The 24070-nt window shown below is 43.7% G+C and overlaps 1 pseudogene; it reads right to left on the reverse strand.

Annotated features, from left to right (window-relative positions):
- Window positions 1-16395: 16395 nt before the first annotated feature.
- Window positions 16396-23773, reverse strand: LOC138078559 (ubiquitin thioesterase OTUB1-like; annotated as a pseudogene).
- Window positions 23774-24070: the final 297 nt, after the last annotated feature.

Genomic DNA, 24070 nt, shown 5'->3' on the forward strand with positions numbered 1-24070 from the left:
TTCCAAGGAGAAAGTGTCTTTTAATTTAATGACTGCAGTCACCATCTGCAGTGATTTTGGATCCCGAAAATCAAAGTCTGACACTGTTTACACTTTTTCCCCATCTAATTCCCATGAAGTGATGGGACCAGATGCCATGATCTTCGTTTTCTGAATGTTGAGCTTTAAGTCAACTTTTTCACTCTCCTTTTTCACTTTCATCAAGAGGCTTTTTAGTTCTTCACTTTCTGCCATAAGAGTGGGCATATCTGAGGTTATTGATATTTCTCCCGGCAATCTTGATTCCAGCTTGTGCTTCTTCCAGCCCAGCGTTTCTCATGATGTACTCTGCATATAAGTTAAATAAGCAGGGTGATAATGCCTGCCCTCAAATGAAATTTAATCCAGGAGATGTTTGGGATTCTTACTTCTTTCCTCAATGAAGTAGCCTTGGCTTCAGGGTCCAGAGAGATCAGAAAAGAGATGTTATCTGTTGGCTCTGAAAGTCAGAATTCAGACTTGCAGCTCCCAGGGTAACAGTGTTCTGTAGATTGTTTTCCATTTCACACAGGAGAGAAGAGACTGCTTTTCCTGACAGAGTCAAGGTGAAGAGTAAGTCAAGACCCTCCGTTCCCGGCTCCCATCACTCTTTGCTGTCCCTGTAAGGGGCTCCCATCTTCCTGCTCATCCCTTTGAGGGAAGGGAGTCTAATCTCAAACTCATGGTCAGGTGACTTTGAGAGACAGTGATAATGTTGAAATGTAGCTTAAGTAATTACACTTGATATATTTGGGGGCGGGGGCTCAATTTTTAATCAATTTATTACTCTGTAAAAGCAACTCTATGCTAACCGGTATTTAGTCTGGTACTAAGTCAAGTCTGTCCCAGAAAACACTGCAATTCTAAGTCTCTGTCAGGGCAGAGAATGGGGTCATGCTGGTAGTAACTCCTGCATGACTTTTATACAATGAAGATGGGTTCCTCTTCCCACCCTTCTTTTAGGTTTTTTGAGCAGAGTTTGAAAATAAAACTTTGGGCACAGAAATCTTATAATGTTAAAGTACATTAAAAGGAAACTAATAGTTTAGGCTTTAGGATTTAATTCTTCCACTCAAATACAGTGGATGTTTCTTGAATTATTGAGAAACAGAAGATGGTGTGATCTAGCCTTCAGATTCACCTGTTAGTGCTTTTCTCACTGGATGTGCTAGAAGGTAGAGGAACAAACTGGAGCTCCACGCGTCTTTTCTCAAAGGTCGTACTTGCTCCCACCGGTCCTTCTCCTCCTCTGACACCCACGGCTTCCTTTCCTCCTCCTCTGCCTTGACCAGCTCCTTTCCGGCACATCAGCCCCTCCAGCAAGGCAGGGATGCTCCTGCCTCAGGACCTCTGCACCTGCTGGGGCTCTGCTGGCTTGCTCTTTGTTCAGCTAAACCCACAGTGCATTCACTTGCTCTCTCCAGGTCTTTGCTAAGAAGTGCTGCGTATCAGAGAGGCTTTCTCTGAGCTGCTGTAAAATTGCCAGCTTTACCCACTCTGCCTTCTTTATTATCATTATTTTGGCCACACCACATGGCATGTTGGACTTCCTCAACCAGGGATTGAACCTGTGTCTTCTGCTTTGGAGGCACGGAGTCTTAACCACTGGGAAACCAGGGAACTCCCCTCTTTGTCTTCTTATCCTTCCCTCTCCTTTACCTTCTCTATCTCCCCAAAGGGAAGGTGAACTCCCTGAGAGCAGGGACTTTATCTTGTTCACTGCTGTATCCTCAGGACTTAAAAAAGTGCCTGGCATATCATAAGAGAATCCTTACAAAGTGAACCTGTGAATAATTTATTAGCACCTCGATGGAGAGATCCTGTTAGCACATACACAGGACAGTGACCAGTGCTAAATTCAAATTTAATAATGGGGCACCTACATGTCCTTTAATTTCCTTTATTCCAGTGCATCCCTACTGGGGCTAAACAACTATGTGATTGCTTGAAGCTCTTAGTAAGACTTTGCCTTCTGTTTTGGGTAACTTGAGTCCCTGAACAGAAATGCCCATCTCTGCCAGCCTAACCAGAACACTACATTTCTATATCTTCATATTTCAACTCAGTGTAGAAGTGTATGATGGTCAAAAACTTTGAGGCAAGTACCAGAATTTTTATTATGTTTAAATAGGTTATTTTTTGTCAGTATTTTTATTGGTACAGGAAGAACAAAATCTGACTTAATACTAGATTTACTACTAGTATCATATCGACAAATTAGTAAGCACACATACTGTTAAAACGTGTCATTATTGAATGAATGAAAACCAGAAATGACGGTTTGATCCTGCCTTAACAGTCTCCTTTGAGCTATGATTGAGGCCAGAACAAATGGCAGAGGGTTGGGCTGGGTCAGCAAACCTCAGAAGTGACCCTCATGTTTCAGGAGGAAGCACAGATGTAAAATCAGAAACAAACAAGCAAAAAAAAAACCGAAAAGCAAAGCCCCAGAAGTCCTCTATTTTGCTCTGTGAGTAATGTAAGTTTTGACATGAGAACCCAAGTGTGTTAAAGGGCATGAAAAATGGGAATATTCTCCAGTGATGGACAGAGACAAATTCTTGTCGTTTTTTTCTGTAGTTCTGAGAGCTGGCTGTAGAAGAAGTAATAACTCCTCATCAGAGTATTATTTGGAGGTAAACTTGAAGAAGGGAAGCGGAGCGGCCATGGAGTGTTCTGGGAGCCGGAACAGTCAGGTGGTTTTTGAAGCAGCGCTCAAGAGGCCCTGAGGTTGATCAAAGGTGGCAGATGGTAACTTGGAGCCTTTGAACACAAAAACCCTAGAGATTTATAGGAGGAGGGGAAGAGGAGGCTGAAGAAAATAAAGTCTTCAGCTGCCCTTCTCCAAAAAGGACATTTTCTATCTCGATCCGAATTGCCCTCTCTTTCTCCCTCGTGAAGTCACTCATTTAATTGCGCCTAGTGCTTCTTTGTATGATGCGAAAGAGTCAAAAAGTATTTTCTATGCAGAAGAAAGTTCTATTGGAATATCTTCCCATGTTATCATCTTATGCTCCACCCCACTGTGGCTTTTTTGGCACCTGCTTTTATTCAAGGCCTATTCTTTGAAATGCGTAGTCCTTTTGCAATTCAAGCATGCAGTGCTTAGCAGTGAAGAAAGTTAATCTGGCTCTGCTGTTCAAAGGTGCCGGGAGCCAGGATAGAGCTGGAAGCGGTGCCTGAGGATGGAGGGGGGCCAAGCCTAAGCAGGTAGAAGGTAGGCAATGGGCATAAAAATGGAGGCCCTGAAGAGGTAAAACAAACTATATATGCCATGCGTGTAAGTGTACGTGTGAGTGTGCATGTAGCATCAACAGAGAGGTATCTACAGACATTCAAGGATTTCTGGATGATGGTAAGGACCAAGATTGAGATGGGTTATGAAAAAATCCAAAGAAGTGTTGGGACATTTAATTGTCAAAGTTTGGTGGAAATGATAGATTTTGAAGCCCAAATAGTGAAGGAAATGTGGAGCATCGTGCAGATAAGTGGTCCTGGTCTTTACATAATATTAATAACTGCTACCTGGGATGACTCAGAGGAGTCAGAAACCAAGGATGTCAAGGAGTGTGGAGAAAAGTTGTTGAAATAATAGTGATTAAAAATTGATTGCGTGTCTGCTGATGTGAGGGATTACTGTGTTTGTATTTTTTCCTGGCCTTCAATTATGTGGGATTAGAAGTAAATTTGTCTCAAGTACTGGGAGCTGTAAATGTAATATGCGGTCAGTGTTTTCCATGCTGCAGCTCATATGTCAGAGAGGGGAAAGACGTAGGCATGAGAAGAGTGTCTGTGGGTGTCCCTGGTGGCCCAGTGGCTGGGACTTCATCTTCCAGTGAAAGGCTGTGCTTTCGATCCCTGGTTGGGAAGCTCAGATTCCACATGCCTCAAGGCAAAACACACAGACACACACACACACACACACACACACACACAAAACAGAAGCAGTATTGTAAACATTCAAAAAAGACTTAAGAGAGGATGGATGTCTGCTAACAATAGGAAAATAAAGGTCAGAATAGAAAGTTATGTAGGATGAGTCAGAATTAGGAAGTAAAGTCCTCTGAAGTGGTAAGGATGGAGGTAATATGTCTTGAGAAAGGTCAATATCCTCGTCATGGTGGCAGACATAGAAGTGATGGGTACGGGCTAGGCGTTGAACCTGCTGATGTGTGATTCCAGGAGAGACTTTGGCATCCATCTGAAAGAGTCAGTTTCGATTCTGGTGGAAAGTGAAAGTGAAACTCCCTCAGTTGTGTCAGACTCTTTGCAAGTCCATGGAGTTTTCCAGGCCAGAATACTGGAGTGGGTAGCCTTTCCCTTCTCCAGGGGATCTTCCCAACCCAGGGATCTAACCTAGGTTTCCTGCATTGCAGGCAATTCTTTACCAGCTGAGCCACAGGGGAACCCAAGAATACTAGAGCTATGAGGGAAGCCCCCAGTTCTGGTAGGGCGAGTTCCAATTCTAGTTGGGTCTGGCCATCAGGGTAGTGAAAGGTGCTCATGTCAGGGTTGAAAGTCATTTCAATGTCTTAGTTCCTTAAGAGAGAATTAATTGCTGAAACCATTGTTATTGTCATGGAGACCATTCTTTTTGCCTGATGTAGATTTTTTGGGGTTTATGTTTAACCTAAACAACCAAAAGAATTTAATATATCTGAACCCTCTGTGGCTCAGACAGAAAAGAATCTGCCTGCAATGTAGGAGATGTGGGTTTGATCCCTGGGTCAGGAAGATCCCCTGGAGAAAGGGAATGGCAACCCACTCCAATATTCTTGCCTGGAGAATTCCATGGACAGAGGAGCCTGGTGGGCTACAGTCCATGGGGCTGCAAAGAGTTGGACGTGACTGAGTATACATGCACACATAGCTAAACCACTTGTCTGTACACCTGAAAAACTACCACAACATTGTTAATCAACTATATTCCAATATAAAATACAAATTTTAAAAACTATAAAACTATTTAGTGTGACTATAATACAAATCAGAGCAAAGCTCTTACTGGAATTGCTGTGGCTTGGTGTGTGTTTGCCAATCACACTACATCTTGCATCTTTGAGGAGGTGTATGCAGTTGGATTTCCTCTGGCTGGGGCTGTCTTTCCAAGAATTCCTTTCTTGGCATGTGTGTCTCCATATGATAACCATGAGCAGATGAACATCACCATCTCATGTATCAAAAAATAGCTTGGCTTCTGATTTCTCATAAGATGTTGAAAGCACCTAAAATTTAGTTTTTAAATGCAACCGTTTGGTTCACAACACTTGTCATTTTACAAAGGTGACATTTTGTCCTTCCAAGAGGGAGCTGGGGAGATTTTTATGGTTGGGGGAGGTGGCCAGCACTTTGGTACTCTCACCTGTGTTGGAAATAGCATGGGAGATGGGAGGCCAGATGCACACTTGGGAATGGTGGCCACTAGCCAAGAACTCACCTGTGCTGCCATCCTTAGCTTCCAGATCAGTAGCCAACAAACAATTACTGAAGATAAGAGTCACGATTTTCTTTTAACAGAGGTTGTTGCTTTCCACCTGCACGTGGGTGGAAGGGAATCATCACAGGTGGTGCAAGAGGCTTCCCTGTGGTGGGCTTGGGGCTCTCTGTGTGCAGCCAAGCAGGAGACAAGCCTCACTGACTCCATTTCTGACTCTGCCTCTCTGTAAAAAGTGTCATCCCTCTGAGTCTTTAGGAGCTGAATGGCAGCAACTCACAACCGTAGGTGGAGGGGGCTGGTTGTTTCTGGATTGCATTGATCTGATTTGCGTTCTCCAGGTGTTCTTGTAGGTGTGGCATTGTTTATAATACTGCTTCTTAGAGTTTCTGATGCTGAGGATAAACAGAGTACTTAATATCTATCTCCCCAGCCCCAGGCTGCATCCAAGATCTGTTGATTGTGAACTTTCAGGGTAGGAACCTGGGGAGTTGTATATTTTATGGACACCTGCTTGTTGTACTCAGAAGAATTTGAGAAACAATGATTTTGTGAAAATTGCAAATTGATAGATCTCGCTAGTCAGATACTAAAATATATTTGCCCCTAAAATCCAGGAGTAAAATCTTGTAGCCCTAAGCTTAAGAAGTCCAAGCCTACTTGTGCTTTTTATATCATCCTCTAAACAGACACCCCCACCTCTAACTTTTCTGGCAGTTGAGTTCAGTTCAGTCGCTCAGTAGTGTCCAACTCCTTGCGACCCATGGACTGCAACACAACAGGCCTCCCTGTCCATCACCAACTCCCAGAGCTTACTCAAACTCATGTCTGTTGAGTCAGTGATGCCATCCAACCATCTCATCCTCTGTCATCCCCTTCTCCTCCTGCCCTCAGTCTTTTCCAGCATCAGGGTCTTTTCCAATGAGTCAGCTCTTCGCGTCAGGTGGCCAAAGTATTGGAGTTTCAGCTTCAGCCTCAGTCCTTCCAATGAATATTCAGGACTGATCTCCTTTAGGATGGACTGGTTGGATCTCCTTGCAGTTCAAGGAACTCTCAAGAGTCTTTTCCAACACCACAGTTCAAAAGCATCAATTCTTCGGCATTCAGCTTTCTTTATAGTCCATTCTCACATCTATACATGATGTGGGAATATCTTGGATAATTGAAATCCAGAGGAAACCTAGAAAATAAACAAGGAAGTGCACCTCTGCTTCAAACTCCCTGCAGTATCACAGACATGCAGAGGCTCCACAAGCCCACAGAGCTCTGCAGTCTGTGTCCTTGCTCTTACAGCCTCTTCTATAGACGTGTGTGTGTGTGTGTGTGTGTGTGTGTGTATGCGCGTGTGTGTATGTGCGTGTGCATGCTCAGACTTGTCTGACTCTTTGGGACCCCTTGGATTGTAGCCTGCTGGGCTCCTCTAACCATGGGATTTCCTGGAATCCCAGGAGACTGGAGCAGGTTGCCATTTCCTCCTCCAGGGGATCTTCCCCACCCAGGGATCAAACCTGTGTCTCTTACATCTCCTGCATTGCCAGATGGGTTCTTACCACTGAGCCAGCTAGGAAGCCCAGAGAGCTACACACAGCCAGAACAGTGCAGAAACGGAGTGAGAGGCAGAGAGGCAGCATTGCAGGTTGGGAATCATCATGTAGGTGAAGACCTGAACTCAGACCCCCAGTGGCTGCCATCCAGTCATGTCCCCTGAGTGAGTCTCCCGCTACCTTGTCAGTGGTGTGTATCATATCTACGTGCATGATTTCAGGTGGGGATGGAAGAAAATAATGCAAATGAATGCTGTGTTCTAATAGAACGGGTTGGCCTTCCTTTCCACCCCACAGCTCCACTTAAAATACACAATGAAAGCCTAATAGAAGTTGGCTCTGACCCCCACTGTTTGAGGGGAACAGTCGTGTGCAGTGGAGCTGTTCTTGGTTCCCACCAGCTTCCGGGGGTTCCAGCAGACAGGGATGGGTTAAAGACAGTTGGAGACCTATGAGAGAAGCACTGGGGACAGTGAAATACTAGTCAGCATTCGAAAGAGAGGAGCTGCAAAGCCACGAAAAGACATGGAGGAACCTCACATGCATATTACAATGTGAAAGAAGCCAGTCTGAAAAAAGCTGTGTACCGTATGATTCCAATTTTCAAATATTCTGGAGAAAAACAGTACTGTGGAGACATTAGTAAAGATCGGTGGTGGCCAGGGGCTTGGGGAGGGAGGGATGAACAGGTGGAGCACAGAGGATGTTAGCCGGTGAAACTACTCTGTACAATCCTGTCATGGTGGGTACTTGTCACAGTCCATTTGCCCAAACCCATAGAATGTGCATTACCGTAACCCAAACCCATAGAATGTATATTAACCCAGAAACTCCTCTCACCATTGTTGAAAATAGCATGGGAGTTGGGAGGCAAGATGCACACTTGGGAATGGTGGCCACTAGCCAAGAGCTCACCTGTGCTGCCATCTGTAGCTTCCAGATCAGTAGCCAACAAGCAATTACTAAGAATAAGAGTCACGATTTTCTTCTAACAGAGGTTGCTTACCTCCTGCACGTGGGGAGATGGGAATCATCACAAGTGGTGCGGGCTTGGGGCTTTCTGTGTGCAGCCAAGCAGGAGAGGAGCCATTGCTTTGCCAAAGAGACATTACTTTGCCAACAAAGGTCTCAAAAGACAAAGCTATGGTTTTTGCAGTAGTCATGTATGAATGTGAGAGTTGGCCCATAAAGAAAGCTGAGCACTGAAGAACTGATGATTTGGAACTATGGTGTTGGAGAAGACTCTTGAGAGTCCCTTGGACAGCAAGGAGACCAAACCAGTCCATCCTAAAGGAGATCAGTCCTGGGTGTTCATTGGAAGGACTGATGCTGAAGCTGAAACTCCAGTACTTTGGCCACCTGATGCAAAGAACTGATTCATTGGAAAAGACCCTGATACTGGGAAAGATTGAGGGCAGGAGGAGAAGGGGGTGACAGAGAATGAGATGGTTGGATGGCATCACTGACTCGATGGACATGAGTTGTACAGACACCAACTCCAGGAGTTGGTGATGGGTAGGGAGGCCTGGCGTGCTGCAGTCCATGGGGTTTCAGAGTTGGACACAACTGAGCGATGAACTGAACTGAACTTAACTGATAGAACGCACCACTCCAAGAGCCCTAATGTACGCTGTGGACTCAGTGATGATGATTTGCCCATGTAGGTTCATCGGCTGTGACAGATGTACCTCCTGGTGCAGGGTGCTGCTGATGGGGAAGGCTGTGCTTATCTGAAGGCAGGGTATGCAGGAGACCTCTGTGCACTCTCTCCTCAAGGTTTCTGTGGTTCAAAAACTTCTCTAAAGTGTCAAATTGACTAATTAAAAAAATGAGAGAGAATGGGGTGTGGCCACTGATGATCTGCTGTTTCAGGCAGACCAGTAGGCACGGCACACAGAGACGGACGAGGGGTGGCAGCTAGCCCGGATGTCTCATGGTTGTCCTAAAAGAAAAAAAAAAAAGGTCAGTTTTATGTTAACTATCTTTTCAAATTAAGGTACTCCACTTCCCCCATATATACCAATAGTGAGGAACTAACAGATGGATTTTTCTTTGGAAGAGTAGTGAAAATCTCTTTTCAGTACAACTCCACTGTCTGTCAGGAGGGAAAACATCAATGTGGGTCATACACAGGGAAAGCAACCTGAATTTAGCAAGTAGATTTACTCAGGAAAGTCCTTTGCTTTCATATTCTGGCAGTTAAGGCTAACTGTTGGAAAGTGAAGGGAAGCTGTCAATAAAAGGAAAATGTTACAATAGTTAAAAGAGAGAGAGAGAGATGAGGAGAGATTAAAAGTCAAAGTTTTGGTGATTAGGAAAGAAAAATATTAACGGTGGGTGAAGTAGTGAGATTGAGCAGGAAGAAGAATAATTGACTTGAGAAGTACATTTCTTTTGTGACCCCTCTGGATCACTTAGGCTGTGGCCTGAGATGAACGCTCACCTGTTGCATTCTTCGGGACATTCACGTGAGCTGTTTTGCAGTTTGGAACCACTGTTTCTACAGCAGGAGTCGGCTTTCCCATGTCTACTTCCAGCTTTTGGGGGTACTTTAAAAGAAAGGTGTGTTTTCCTCATGCAGTTTTTAAGCCCTTACACAGATTGAAGTAATGAGTTAGTTTTAGACATTGTGAAAGTCCAGCATTATCCATGTATTTACTGTTGAAGAATGGATTTTTATTTGAGTCAAAATATGTATTTGCTTCTTGCTTTCTTTAGCTTTCAACCTGTTGTTCTGTATTAAATTTGAAATAAAATTCAATTTTAAAACTCTGGACTACTGGAAATAATAGATTCCGAAGAACAACAATAGCTCTTAGTGGCAGTATCTTTTAAACATATGTATAACTTTGTCAACTTGCTGTATAGCAGAAATTGATACAATATTGTAATTCAACTATACTTCAGTTTAAAAATGATAACAAATATATTTACAGCTGTTGACCCACTTTGCCCTAATGAGGGGATGCTCAGGCCAAAGGTTGTGGGGAGGAACAGGGGAGCGTCCATCTCAGATTTCCTTGAACAAATCCAGATGAGTGACACTGGGTCAAGGCTGAGCCAGAGATAGACTGTCCCAGTCACTTAGATGAATTTAGTCTTTTTTTTGGGAGGGGGGATATATTTTTAAAATTAATTTATTTTAATTGGAGGCTAATTACTTTACAGTATTGTAGTGGTTTTTGCCTACATTGACATGAGTCAGCCACGGGTGTACATGTGTTCCCCATCCTGAACACCCCTCCCACCTCCCTCCCCATCCCTCAGGGTCATCCCAGTGCACCGGCCCTGAGCACCCTGCCTCATGCGTCAAACCTGGACTGACGATCTGTTTCATATATGCTAATATACATGTTTCAATGCCATTCTCCCAAATCATCCCACCCTCACCTTCTCCCACAGAGTCCAAAAGACTGTTCTATACATCTGTGTCTCTTGCTGTTTCGCATATAGGGTCATCGTTACCATCTTTCTAAATTCCATATATATGCGTTAGTATACTGTATTGGTGGAGAAGGAAATGGCAACCCACTCCAGTGTTCTTGCCTGGAGAATCCCAGGAATGGCACAGCCTAGTGGGCTGCCATCTATGGGGTAGCACAGAGTCGGACACGACTGATGTGACTTAGCAGCAGCGGCAGCAGCGGCAGCAGCACACTGTATTGGTGTTTTTCTTTCTGGTTTACTTCACTCTTTATAATCAGCTCCAGTTTCATCCACCTCATTAGAACTGATTCAAATGTATTCTTTTTAATGGCTGAGTAATACTCCCTTGTGTATATGTACCACAGCTTTCTTATCCGTTCGTCTGCTGATGGACATCTAGGTTGCTTCCATGTTCTGGCTATTATAAACAGTGCTGCGATGAACATTAGGGTACACATGTCTCTTTCATTTCTGGTTTCCTCAGTGTGTATGCCCAGTAGTGGGATTGCTGGGTCGTAGGGCAGTTCTATTTCCAGTTTTTTAAGGAATCTCCACACTGTTCTCCATAGTGGCTGTACTAGTTTGCATTCCCACCACCAGTGTAAGAGGGCTCCCTTTTCTCCACACCCTCTCCAGCATTTATTGTTTGTAGACTTTTTAGTCTTAATAGAGAAGTGGGGATCCAGTGAAAGTCATTTAGGAAGAAGTGCTGTTATGATGGCTCACTGATGTAGAAGAAAGACCGTGAAGAAGAGGGCCGGGAGGCAGGTGTGAGCCTGACACCTTATTCTGTACCAGTCTGTGTGTGCATTTTCTCAGCTCTTTGTGACCCCATGGACTGTAGTCCGCTGGACTCCTCTGCTCATGGGATTTCCCAGGCAAGACTACTGACCTGGAGATCGAACTCATGACTCTTGTGTCTCCAGCATTGGCAGGAGAGTGCTTTACCACTAGTACCACCTACGAAGCCCCGATCAGCTCCAGAATCCCTGGTTTATAAATCATTGGGTCTCTTTAACTTTCCAGCCACAAGTTGGTGCTGTGTCATTTGGGTGCCATCTTTGATAACATGAGAAGCTCCTGTGCCTATTGAGCAGTTTATAGTGAAAGTGAACTTGCTCAGTTGTGTCCAACTCTTTGCGACCCCGTGGACTGTAACCTACCAGGCTCCTCTGTCCATGGAATTCTCCAGGCAAGAATGCTGGAGTGGGTTGCCATTTCCTTCTCCAGGGGATCTTCTCGACCCAGGGATTGAACCTGGGTCTCCCGCCTTGCAGCAGACCCTTTTACCTCTGAGCCACCTGGGAAGACTTTTGGAAGCTCATCTATACCCAAATTTATTTTCATCCAAAACCAAAAAAATTATTTTTTAAAACAGAAATTATGACCAATATGCATCAAAACATTATTGTCGTTACATTTAGCATTTTCCTTTGCTTCAGCCAAACCCCAGGACCAGTTCACCGCTCTCCTGTCTGTGGTCTCTGGTCCCTCTGTATCATCGTTCCCACAGTAGAAATCAGTGTTTGTGATTTTGTGGAGTGTCTCCTCTCTGATTCCTTCAGGATGTTTCAGTCCCTAAGAGATGCTCAGGAAATATTAATACATATTGAACAATTGAAATGTACTAGGCTAATGTTACTCTTGCCTGGAAAATCCCATGGACAGAGGAGCCTGGTAGGCTGCAGTCCATGGGGTCACTAAGAGTCGGACATGACTGAGCGACTTCACTTTCACTTTTCACTTTCATGCACTGGAGAAGGAAATGGCAACCTACTCCAGTGTTCTTGCCTGGAGAATTCCAGGAACGGGGAAGCCTGGTGGGCTGCCGTCTCTGGGGTTGCATAGAGTTGCACATGACTGAAGCGGCTTAGCAGCAGCAGCAGCAGGCTGATGTTACAGAGACATTATCCATTGTGAAAAAAGAGTAAAAGGACCTCAGGGAGGCGACAGGTTGTGAGCTGGTTCTGCGCATGCCTGAGATGGGAACCGACTGCTGCCATTTATGGGTCAAGTGCATTTTATAAAATATCTCATTTAATTGAGTCCTTATGATAACCCTCTGCAGCAGGTTCTTAATCTCACTTTTAAAGACTCTTTTTTTACAGCAGTTTTTGATTTACAGCAGATTGAGGAGAAGGTACGGTGATTTCCTGTGTACCCCCGGTGCTCACATATACACGGCTTCCTGCATTGTCAGCAGCCCCACCAGGCGAGACTGGCCTTAAAACCTAAGAACCTCGCTGATGCACCACACTGCTGCCAAAACTCAGCCTCTGCTCAGTGATGCCAAGCAGAATCATGGTGACAAGTTTTGCATGAAGTACAAAGAAGTAGCTTGATTGCTTTGTCAGGCCAAGGGGGCCACATCAACTTAATGCCCTTAAGACTGTGTGTCCCCTCTGGAGCAGGTAGTGAGGTGTCTTACAGTGTTCAAGGAGCCCCATGTGGTCAGCTCGGGGATGTTCTTCTGATTGGCTGGTGGTGAGATAATTGAGAGTCAGCATCATCAACCTTCTGGTTCCAACCAGCCTGGGGCCTATCTGGGGTCTACATGCTTGTGGGCAGCACACAGTTAACTTCATCTTCTTGGTGGGGGCTTCAGAATCTGGAAAACAGCTCAAAGGACATGACTCAGAATATTATGTGCAGTCCTTGAGGAGGAGCTAAAGTTCTTTGGATTTGTTTCATGGCTGAAGTTTTATTATTTTTTGTCTTGCTTGACTATTTTTCTTTCTTGTGGCATTCTCTCACGTTCCTAATAAAATTTTTTCTTTGAAGTTTTTCTACAGACAAAAGGCAGGCAGAGGACGTGGGTTCATACTTCACAGTTTACATCAGGGTTCCCTCCTAGTATTGTACATTCTATGTCTATAGACAATTGTATAATGATGTGTATCCATCTTTATAGTATCATATAGAGTAGTTTTTTGTCCTAAACACTTCTATGCATGACCTATTGATCCCTCCCTCCATCCTACCCCAGGCATCCACCAGTCTTTACTGTCCTAATAAGTTTGCCTTTTCCAGAATGTCCTATGATTGGAATCAGACAGTATGTTTTCCTCTCATATTGACTTTTCACTTAAGATTATGCATGTAAATTTCCTTCATATCTTTTCACAGCCTGATAGCTCATTTCTTTTTAGGGCTTAACACTAGTCCATTGTCTGCATGACCAACATTTGTTCATCTGTTCACCACCTACTGAAGAACATCATGGTTGCTTCTGAAAATGAACAATTATGAATAAAACTGCTGTAAACATGCATGGGCAGGCTTCTGTGTGAGCATTAATTTTGAACTTGCTTGGGTGAATACCAAGGGTTATGATTTCTGGATCACATGAGAATATGTTTCAGTTGTGTAAGAAACTGCCCAACTGTCTTCCAAAATAAGTATCCCATCATGGGTTCGCCTCCCCAGTGGATGAGACTTCCTGTTGCTCACCAGCACAGTGTCATCACTGTTCTGAATTTTGGCCATTCCAATATGTGTGTAGTGGTTCAGTCTCATTTTTCAGGTCTTCCTTTCTCTTGGATAAGATAAATGAAGCATGGAGTGCTTAGACAACTTACTTGAGGCCACACACTGGTAACTGAAAAGCTGGAATCTAAATACACTAGTTGGAATTGCAACCACATAGTCAAGGCTTGCAACCTCTTCTGATCACTGTATCCCACCCCTTTCCCTGGAGAGACAGGTTTCCTCAAATTTGAAAGTGCAAGACTGCCCTGTTCCCCTTATGCACTGGTTTATATTGAAGGTAAAAGGAGATAGGGTATCTGTAAGTCCTTTGAGAACTGCAGAGCACTATGAATGTGCTCTATCTATCAGATCTAGTCCCTTAAATCTATTTCTCACTTCCACTGTATAATCATAAGACAGGGATCAAGACCATCCCCACGGAAAAGAAATGCAAAAAAGCGCAATGGCTGTCTGAGGAAGCCTTACAAATAGCTGTGAAAAGAAGAGAAGCGGAAAGCAAAGGAGAAAAGGAAAGATATAAGCATCTGAATGCAGAGTTCCAAAGACTAGCAAGAAGAGATAAGAAAGCCTTCCTCAGCGATCAATGCAAAGAAATAAAGGAAAACAACAGAATTGGAAAGACTAGAGATCTCTTCAAAAAATTAGAGATACCAAGGGAATATTTCATGCAAAGATGGGCTTGATAAAGGACAGAAACAGTATGGACCTAACAGAAGCAGAAGATATTAAGAAGAGGTGGCAAGGATACACAGAAGAACTATACAAAAAAGATCTTCATGACCCAGATAATCATGGGGGTGTGATCAGTCACCTAGAGGCAGACGTCCTGGAATGTGAAGTCAAGTGGGCCTTAGAAAGCATCACTACGGACAAAGCTAGTGGAGGTGATGGAGTTCCAGTTGAGCTATTTCAAATCCTGAAAGATGATGCTGTGAAAGTGCTGCACTCAATATGCCAGCAAATTTGGAAAACTCAGCATTGGCCACAGGACTGGAAAAGGTCAGTTTTCATTCCAATCCCAAAGAAAGGCAGTGCCAAAGAATGCTCAAACAAACACACAATTGCACTCATCTCACATGCCAGTAAAGTAATGCTCAAAATTCCCCAAGCCAGGCTTTAGCAGTACGTGAAACATGAACTTCCAGATGTTCAAGCTGGTTTTAGAAAAGGCAGAGGAACCAAAGATCAAATTGCCAACATCCCTGGATCATGGAAAAAGCAAGAGAGTTCCAGAAAAACATCTATTTCTGCTTTATTGACTATGCCAAAGCCTTTGACTGTGTGGATCACAATAAACTGTGGAAAATTCTGAAAAAGATGGGAATACCAGACCACCTGACCTGCTTATTGAGAAATCTGTATGCAGGTCAGGAAGCAACAGTTAGAACTGGACATGGAACAACAGACTGGTTCCAAATAGGAAAAGGAGTCCATCAAGGCTGTATATTGTCACCCTGCTTATTTAACTTATATGAGATCTTTATTTAACTTATATATCATGAGAAACGCTGGGCTGGAAGAAACACAAGCTGGAATCAAGATTGCCAGGAGAAATATCAATAACCTCAGATATGCAGATGACACCACCCTTATGGCAAAAAGTGAAGAGGAACTAAAAAGCCTCTTGATGAAAGTGAAAGAGGAGAGTGAAAAAGTTGGCTTAAAGCTCAACATTCTGAAAATGAAGACCATGGCATCTGGTCCCATCACTTCATGGGAAATAGATGGGGAAACAGTGAAAACAGTGTCAGACTTTAGTTTTTTGGGCTCCAACATCACTGCAGATGGTGACTGCAGCCATGAAATTAAAAGACGCTTACTCCTTGGAAGAAAAGTTATGATTAACCAATAGTATATTGAAAAGCAGAGACATTACTTTGCCAACAAAGGTCTGTCTAATCAAGGCTATGGTTTTTCCAGTGTTCATGTATGGATGTGACAGTTGGACTGTGAAGAAAGCTGAGTGCTGAAGAATTGATGCTTTTGAACTGTGGTGTTGGAGAAGACTCTTGGGAGTCCCTTGGACTGCAAGAAGATCCAACCAGTCCATCCTAAAGGAGATCATTCCTGGGTGGTGTTTGGAAGGAATGATGCTAAAGCTGAAACTCCAGTACTTTGGACACCTCATGCAAAGAGTTGACTCATTGGAAAAGACTCTGATGCTGGGAGGGATTGGGGGCAGGAGGAGAAGGGGACGACAGAGGATGAGATGGCTGGATGGCATCACGGACTTGATGGACGTGAGTTTGAGTGAACTCTGGGAGATGGTGATGGACAGGGAGGCCTGGCGTGCTGCGATTCATGGGGTCACAAAAAGTCGGACACGACTGAGCGACTGAACTGAACTGAACTGATGAATGTGCTTGTGCTTTTTTAAAATCACCACCAGCGTCCCCTTTAATAAAACACGCAAGGTCGTGTGACAGGGAAGGGGGTGGGGCAGTGAAATGTGACCATTTACGACCACAAAATCGCCTCTGTATGCTAGTGCCTGGCAGAGAGGAGGGCAGCCCTATTTGTAGAGGGTGTCCTGGTGTCCAGGTCAGCAGAGAAGGCAGACCTTGGGCTGGAGCCCTCGAGGGGCATGGTGCCGCCCTTGCCGCGATCCATGCCCTCCACCCAGCTGGAGACACTGAACGTCTGGGCCAGAGCCAGTATGAGAATGCGACCGCCCCCCTAGCACGCGGGCTCCACCTCTTGCTGGCAGAGTTCCCTGATGGTCCACCCACGCTCGATGCAGTGCTCCAAGAATTTGCTGTTCTGCTGCAGGTCGCCCGAGGGGAGCAGCCGCAGGTAGATCACTAGGTGGTCCACGGTGCTCTGGTCATTGAAGGAGGCCAGGAGGTTGGCCGCTGAGGCTGCTTCTCCACCCACTCGTTCAGGTCCATGAACGTGTGGTGGAAATCCTCAGTTGTGAGCTCAGGGAAGCCCTGGGACACTAGGTCTTGGCTCTTGTCAGACACAGCCTTGAACTGCTGCGATTCCTTGCTGTCATCCAGCAACGCCCTCCAAGTGGGAGAGTCCGAAAGCGCGATAGAAGCAGTTTCCACCCGCCCTGGTCTTGCGGATGTAGGAGTATTTCTGTGGCTGTCCTTGACCTTCTGTTGACAGATGTTGTCATCCTCTGCACACTCTCTGTGTAGGACAGAGAGCTCCAGCCGCTCCCAGACCAGCGGGTTCTGCACAGCGATCTCTTGCTGAATTAGGTCCGCTGGGCCATGATGGCTTCATGGGCAAGACAGTGAACACTTTCCCTGTCGCTGCCCAACGGCTCCTGCTTCTGCTCTGAGATTCCCCCACTGCCATCCTTAAACAGGTGGTGCTAGTGGTACAGAGCCCTGCTGCCAGTGCAGGAGACATAAGAGATGTGGGTTCAGTCCCTGGGTCGGGAGGATCCCTGAAGGAGGGCACGGCAGCCCACTCCAGTATTCTTTCCTGGAGAATCCCATGGACAGGGAAGCCTGGGGGGCTACAACTCAAAGAGTTGCAGAGAGTTAGACATGACTGAAGCGACTTAGCATGCGTGAATATAGACAGTAACGTATGTACATGCAAGTACATAAAATAGGTACACAACATGTGATGTATTTGGCAAAGGTGAGATCATGTGAGTACCAGGTGTAACACCAAGTACTTATGTGACTTACAATCAATCCCTATACCTTTGATTCCTTATCTAGAAAATAAGATATGGCTACATTTTAACCATTACTATATGACAAGTGAATGTGTGCTATATGGGAACAACATAAATTGCAGTGTTTGTGGCTCCGTAGATGGGCAGAGGGTAAAAGAGTCTCGGTGGGTGGTAGCTGTCCATGCAAGAGGCAGGATACAGTGGGTCAAATGCAAAGACATGAGGGTAAAGAATAAAAGTGGGATGCTAAGTGAATATTAAGTTCAGTCTGTCCAGAGGAAGCCATTATGATGCTTATCACGACAAACTCTACCAGAGGAAAATGATGGCTGAAGCCAGTTAGAAAGACAGCCTTCTCCTACCTGACAAATAACTGTGCCCACCTGTAATCAGTGAGATTTTCCACCAAGTGTGCAGGTGCGGCTGGAGACACTCCAGGTGTCTTCATTGTTTAGCAGAATGTCTTTTTTTCTTTTAGTTTCTTAGAACAAAATTATGTAACACATTTTTATAACTATTGAATTATAACTAATCATATTGACTGTTCATTGAGTAATTGTATAGATCAGTTATCTTGGTAGATGCTGGCAATGATCCTTTTGTTTCCCCTTGATGTTTATGGAGGTTCTGTATTTGTGTTGGTTTGCAGCTCTATGGGCTTCCCAGGTGGTGGTGGGGCTAAAGAACCCGCCTGCCAATGCAGGTAGATGTAAGAGACGTGGGTTTGATCCCTGAGTCAGGAAGATCCCCTGGAGGATGGCATGGGAACCTATTACATATTCTTGCCTGGAGAATCCCATGGACAGAGGAGCCTGGCAGGCTACAATCCTAGGGTTGCACAGAGTCAGACATGTCTGAAGTGACTTAGCACGTACACATGCAGCTCTGTATTGAATCACTGGAACTCTATAGCAATGAAATCACTCACTTTGAAACTGATGATGTGCTATAGATGAGCATTTGTGTACATCTATGAATTGGATATTAGCTTATATTTCTATGTCTCATTTTCATCATCCATAAAGTTAAAACCTACCATCAATTTTATGGGCAATTTTAAATACAACCTTTTTTGTGTGTGTGCTGTAATTCTGTTATGTGCATTAGAGAAATGCTTTCCTTACTCCGTTTTCAAAGAGCTTACTTTACCAAAAAAAAAAAAAAAGTTATTTTGATAGAACAGAATGCTGTGCCAATAGCTCCAAGTCTGGTACCACCGAGATTCCAGAAGCACCATTATTACTAATGTCTTAGACCATTGATTCTAGACAGAAAAGCTCAATAGGAGCAGACAAAGACATTGGCCTATTTTGAGAACACACACAGAAGTACTTGGCTTGGGGAGCTGGAAAAACAAAGCAGTGAGGTGAAGGGACTCAATGCTCTCTTCTGAATAAAGGACATTTCCAATGGCTTTAATTGCACCAACAGCAGATGCTTCCTATGGAAGGTTAATTTGCACAAACACGAAATAAAATAAACCTACTCATGAACATTTTCTCGCCTAAGTCCCATTTAAAACTGAGCATCGGAGGACACTCAATTGATGCTGTGGGGATCAGGAAATGATGTGTGTGTGTTCTGCAGAGTTGTTTTATTGAAGCATCGCTTGATGGTTCACATTCTGATGGACAGCCGGACATCCATTAAGATTTCTTCCCTAAAGAGTACAATTGCACATTTAAATACTGATCAATAAGACAGTAAAGCTTTGATTTTGCTCACAAACACTGTCAGGTCCGCCGTTTGCCATGTGTTATCTAAGAGTCATTTGCGTCGTATTGGATGTAATAATTGCTGGTATTATCAGGTGGAATATTGTAACAGAGAGTTCATAAGTATCACGCACTAAGCTCCTGAGAGACAGAGAAGGGAGGTTTGGGAAACCACAGACGCTTTGCTGTCGGCTGCCAAATAGTGTTTTTGGCGGATCACTGTCACAGAACTCTGTCAGAAGTACTCTTTGGTGGACAATAAAAAATTCAAATGGCCATTCACTCATGGAGTAATGCTTGCTTTGGATGGATTGTAAAACGTAACGTGTCATAAACATTAAACGATCAGCCTTATTTACATGGCCCCAGCTTCAGTTACTCACTGACTATTGAAGGTGATTTTCAGTGGGTTGTGTAGACGTGTTTCTTGATTGCGTGTTGCTGTTGTGGGTGATTGAACCATGTCTTTCCTAGATATGGAGGGTATAGCTTTGAACACTACCATATCCATTCAAGAAAGGATGGTGCCTAGTTGACATGGTTGCTGCTGGCAGGACCCGTTTCAGAGGATCAGGCACCTAGGGCAGCTGGGCCAGACCAAAGGCATGAGTGCTGCTACCAGGCAGACCCCACTGCGTCAGATTCAGGGATTTCTCGCTGTCCAAGATCCCAGACCTCTCATCCCGGTCAACCTCTGCTAATTTCACCCACATGCGCTCATGAACTCCAAGTCTGTTGTCAGTCTGTTCAAAGAGGAGGTTCCCTCCACACCAGCTTCTGGCTTTGAACTTCCTTTCCCATCTCATGATTGCACCAGCTTGGAACTGATGACCATCCCTCATCATATGGACTCACACCTCAGCCCGCCTTTGAGTTGCCCTCTGCATTCTGCTCCTCCCAACTGCTGGGCAAGAGTTTGCTCTGGCATGTTGTCTAGACATGTAATTATGTGTAAGTGACACATCAAACCATTGCACACACTTTGGTCATTAGAGCTGACCCAATCCAGGCACCTATAGGAAGAAAACTTCCAGTTGAACTCATATGGAACCTGTTTGCAAATTGTGGGGCAACAAGAAAGCTCTTACCTTATACAATGTTGCTGCTGCTGCTGTTGCTTCAGTCCTGTCTCACTTTGTGCGACCCCCTAGATGGCAGCCCACTAGGCTCCTCTGTCCCTGGGATTCTCCAGGCAAGAATACTGGAGTGGGTTGCCATTTCCTTCTCCAATGCATGAAAGTGAAAAGTGAATGAAGTTGCTCAGTCGTGCCTGACTCTTAGCGACCCCATGGGCTGCAGCCTACCAGGCTCCTCCATCCATGGAATTTTCCAGGCAAGAGTACTGGAGTGGGTTGCCATTTCCTTCTCTGTATACAGTGTTAGGGAAAGGAAAAAAAAAAAAAAAAGGCCTGACCCAGTCTGAAGTTTCTCAGTGAATAGTATTGTGCAGGAGTGAGCCAGCCATGGGAATTGTTCAGGAAGAAAAATGAAGTGATTTTGCAGAGCCTTTAAAACAGTTTTGATGCTGTTTAAGGTGATATCCAGGAGACCTATCTGGGAAAAAATGCTGTCATTGTTTGTAAGTCAAGAGGATGAACAGTATTTTGTGTGTGTGTGTGTCTTAACTTTGCCCAGCAGTTTTCTCCTATGAACTTGGAGGTCTTCGGGAAGTCCCCTGGCTTTAATATTTCATTTCTAAGCACTCATTTTCCTCAACAAACCCATAAGTGAGCCATTGATTAGGGTACAAACAGTTTGTTCATAGATCTATTCAATTCTGAATTCTGTGCAATAAAAATAAAAGGAAGACTATTCTCCCACACGTGAGACAGCTGAGTGCACTAAGCAATTCAGTGCTTTCTGGTAACCAGCAGTGACTTTTTTTTTTTTGGTCCTTTTTGAGTATGAAATTCACCACGTGCCCCCATTGTAATGAAAAATACCAAATAAAGCTTCCTTCACAAGGTGAAAGTGGCTGCAGGGGAGCATCCTTATTTTTGAGACATTTGACATAGGGTTAAATTTTCACTGGCAATAAGTCATAATGCCTTTTCTCCTATACTGTGAGGTTAGGCACACCTGTTTGAATAAGTCGTATAGGTGCTAAGCCTCTTGGTCGGCTTCGAGAAACTTTTTTTTTTTTCTATTCTCACAGTGAAAATCAGCTCAGAAATGGAGGTAAGGGGAAAACAAGGCTTATGGGGAAAATAAAACATTTAGCAATAGGAAGGGAAAAACATCCTTTCTGCATCTTATGAGGTACTTTCTTTAAAGAGACAAAAATCTTTTGTGTATGTGTCTAAGAGTTAAACCGTATGGAGCTTTCATTCTGCATTGTAGAATTATCAGAAGAGAGCCCCCCTCTAATGAGAAATCAAAATCTGATTCTTTGTAAAGAATTTGCTTTTTTTTTTTGTATGGAAAGATGGAAACTTCCAAACTGAGTTTCCCTGCTCCTGCCGAGGCTGGAATTGAAATTTCTTTTCACAATGATGGAGCTGCAGGAGAGGTATCAGCCGCTCAGTCTGCAGACTGAGGGGAGCAGCATGGCACTGACTCAGACTGACTTGCTATGGATTTTCTTTCAGCAAATTAAAATCTACCTCCCTGGGCAAGTCGAAAAAGAGGATGCCCTCACATTTTGCTGTATCTTACCAGAGTACCACTGGCATCCACCTCTCTCAAAACAATCCTTTTCAAAAGATTTTTTCTTTTTTTTTTTTTTTCAGATTTGAAAGATTGTTTTTAAGGTTTGTCTGCGTTTCAAACTTTCTTTCCTGAAAAAGGAAAAATCAGCTTGCAAGGGTCGATGAAGGGCAGAATTGAAAACGGCAGTTTATTTTCTGGAGAGAAAGATCTTGGATTGTGATGGTAAAACTGGTTCACCATCTCAAATGGAAGAAAAATGGGATGGGGTGATTTAATTGACACTTTCATTTCTTCTGCTCTGTGAAGTCATCTGCTGTATGTGGCTGGATGCTGGGGCAAATACAGAAGTGACTAAGGGGAGGTCCGGTGATGATTAATTTTATGCATCAACTTGACTCGTCCATGGGGTGCCCAGATAGCTGGCTAAACTTCATTTCTGGATGTATGTGAAATATTGACATTTGTCTCTTTGTTTTCTTTTTTTTAATTTCTGATATTATGTTTATTTATTTTTTAAATCTTTGATGTCATCTGCTTCCAGCATTAAAAAAAAAATTTATTGGAGCATAATTGATTTACAAAGTTGTGTTAGTTTTAGGCGTATAGCAAAGTGATTCAGTTATACACATTCTTCTTCAGATTCTTTTCTCCTACAGGTTATTACAGAATATTCAGTAAAGTTCTTCGTGCTGTACATTAGGTCCTTGTTGATTCTCTATCTCATGAATAGTAGTGTGTATATGTTAATCCTAAACTCATGATTTATCCCTCCGCCACATTTCCCCTTTGATAACCATTAGTTTGTTTTCTATATATATTAGTTTAAATAAATTCATATGTATCATTTTTTAAATTAGATTCCACATATGAATGATACCATATGATGTTCCTTTCTCAGAGAAAATAGACAGTAGATAATAGATAATCTCTAGGTCAGTACGTATTGCTGCAAATGCCATTATTTCATTTTTCATGCCTGAGTAATATTCTTTTGTATATATGTACCACATTTTCTTTCTTTATTCATTCCTGTCAGTAGGCATTTAGGTTGCTTCCTTGTCTTCACTATTGTAAATAATGCTGCAATGAACACTGGGGTGCATGTGTCTTTCAAATTATTGTTATTATTTTTTCAGATATAAGCTCAGGAGTGGGATTGCTGGGTCATGTGATAGTTCTATTTTTAGGCTTTAAGGAACCTCCATACTGTTCACCATAGTGGCCTTACCAATTTCCATTCCCACCAACAATCTAGGAGCATTCCCTTTTCTCCACACCCTCTCCAGAATTTATTGTTTGTGGACTTTTTAGATGATGGCCATTCTGACTGGCATGAGGTGATATCTTTGTAGCTTTGCTTTGCATTTCTCTGATAATTGGTGATGCTGATCGTCTTTTCCTGTGCTTTTTGGCCATCTGTATGTCTTCTTTGGGAAAATATCTGTTTAAAACTTTTGCCCATTTTTGATTGGGTTGTTTGTTGTTATTGTTGGTGGTGATTTTTTGGATATGGAACTACGTGAGATTGATCACTTACTGTTTTGAAGATTAATCCCTTGTAGGTTTCTTCATTTGCAAACATTCCTCCCGTTCTGTGGGGAGATGGGCTTCTGAATGGCTAGACTCAGGAAAGCACAGGGCACTCCCCACAGCAGGCGGGCTTTAGGCAGCCTCTCGAGAGCCTGCACAGGATGGAAAATTGGAGGAGATCTGAACTCACTCATGCCACCTGACCATGGAGTGGGGATGCTGATTTTCTCCTGCCTCAACCACCCAGCTCTCAGATCCTTAGAACCACACCACCCACTTCCTTGAGTCTCCAGCCTGTGGCCAGCAGACCATGGGATTTCTCAGCCTGCATGATTGGCTTCTTTCCTCTGCAGATCCTGTCTAGTACAGACCTACTCCAGGTCTCAAAGTGGGGTTAGGTACTGCTCGTGATGTGGAAAGAAGTCATTGTGATATCTGCATGTAGGAAGCACTCTTTCTCTTGATAGGAAGGAACTCTGCTTCACTAGATTCTGCCAATTGGAATCTTTATGAAAACTATTATGAAAATTAGAAGGGATATAGCATGAGTGTTCAAATACAAAAATAATGATAATAACTAATATTTATTATATGAAGTCTATGTATACCATAAACACTAAGTGTTTTA

This window comes from Capricornis sumatraensis, chromosome 4 (genome assembly GCF_032405125.1).
Source record: "Capricornis sumatraensis isolate serow.1 chromosome 4, serow.2, whole genome shotgun sequence".
NCBI lineage: Eukaryota > Metazoa > Chordata > Mammalia > Artiodactyla > Bovidae > Capricornis > Capricornis sumatraensis.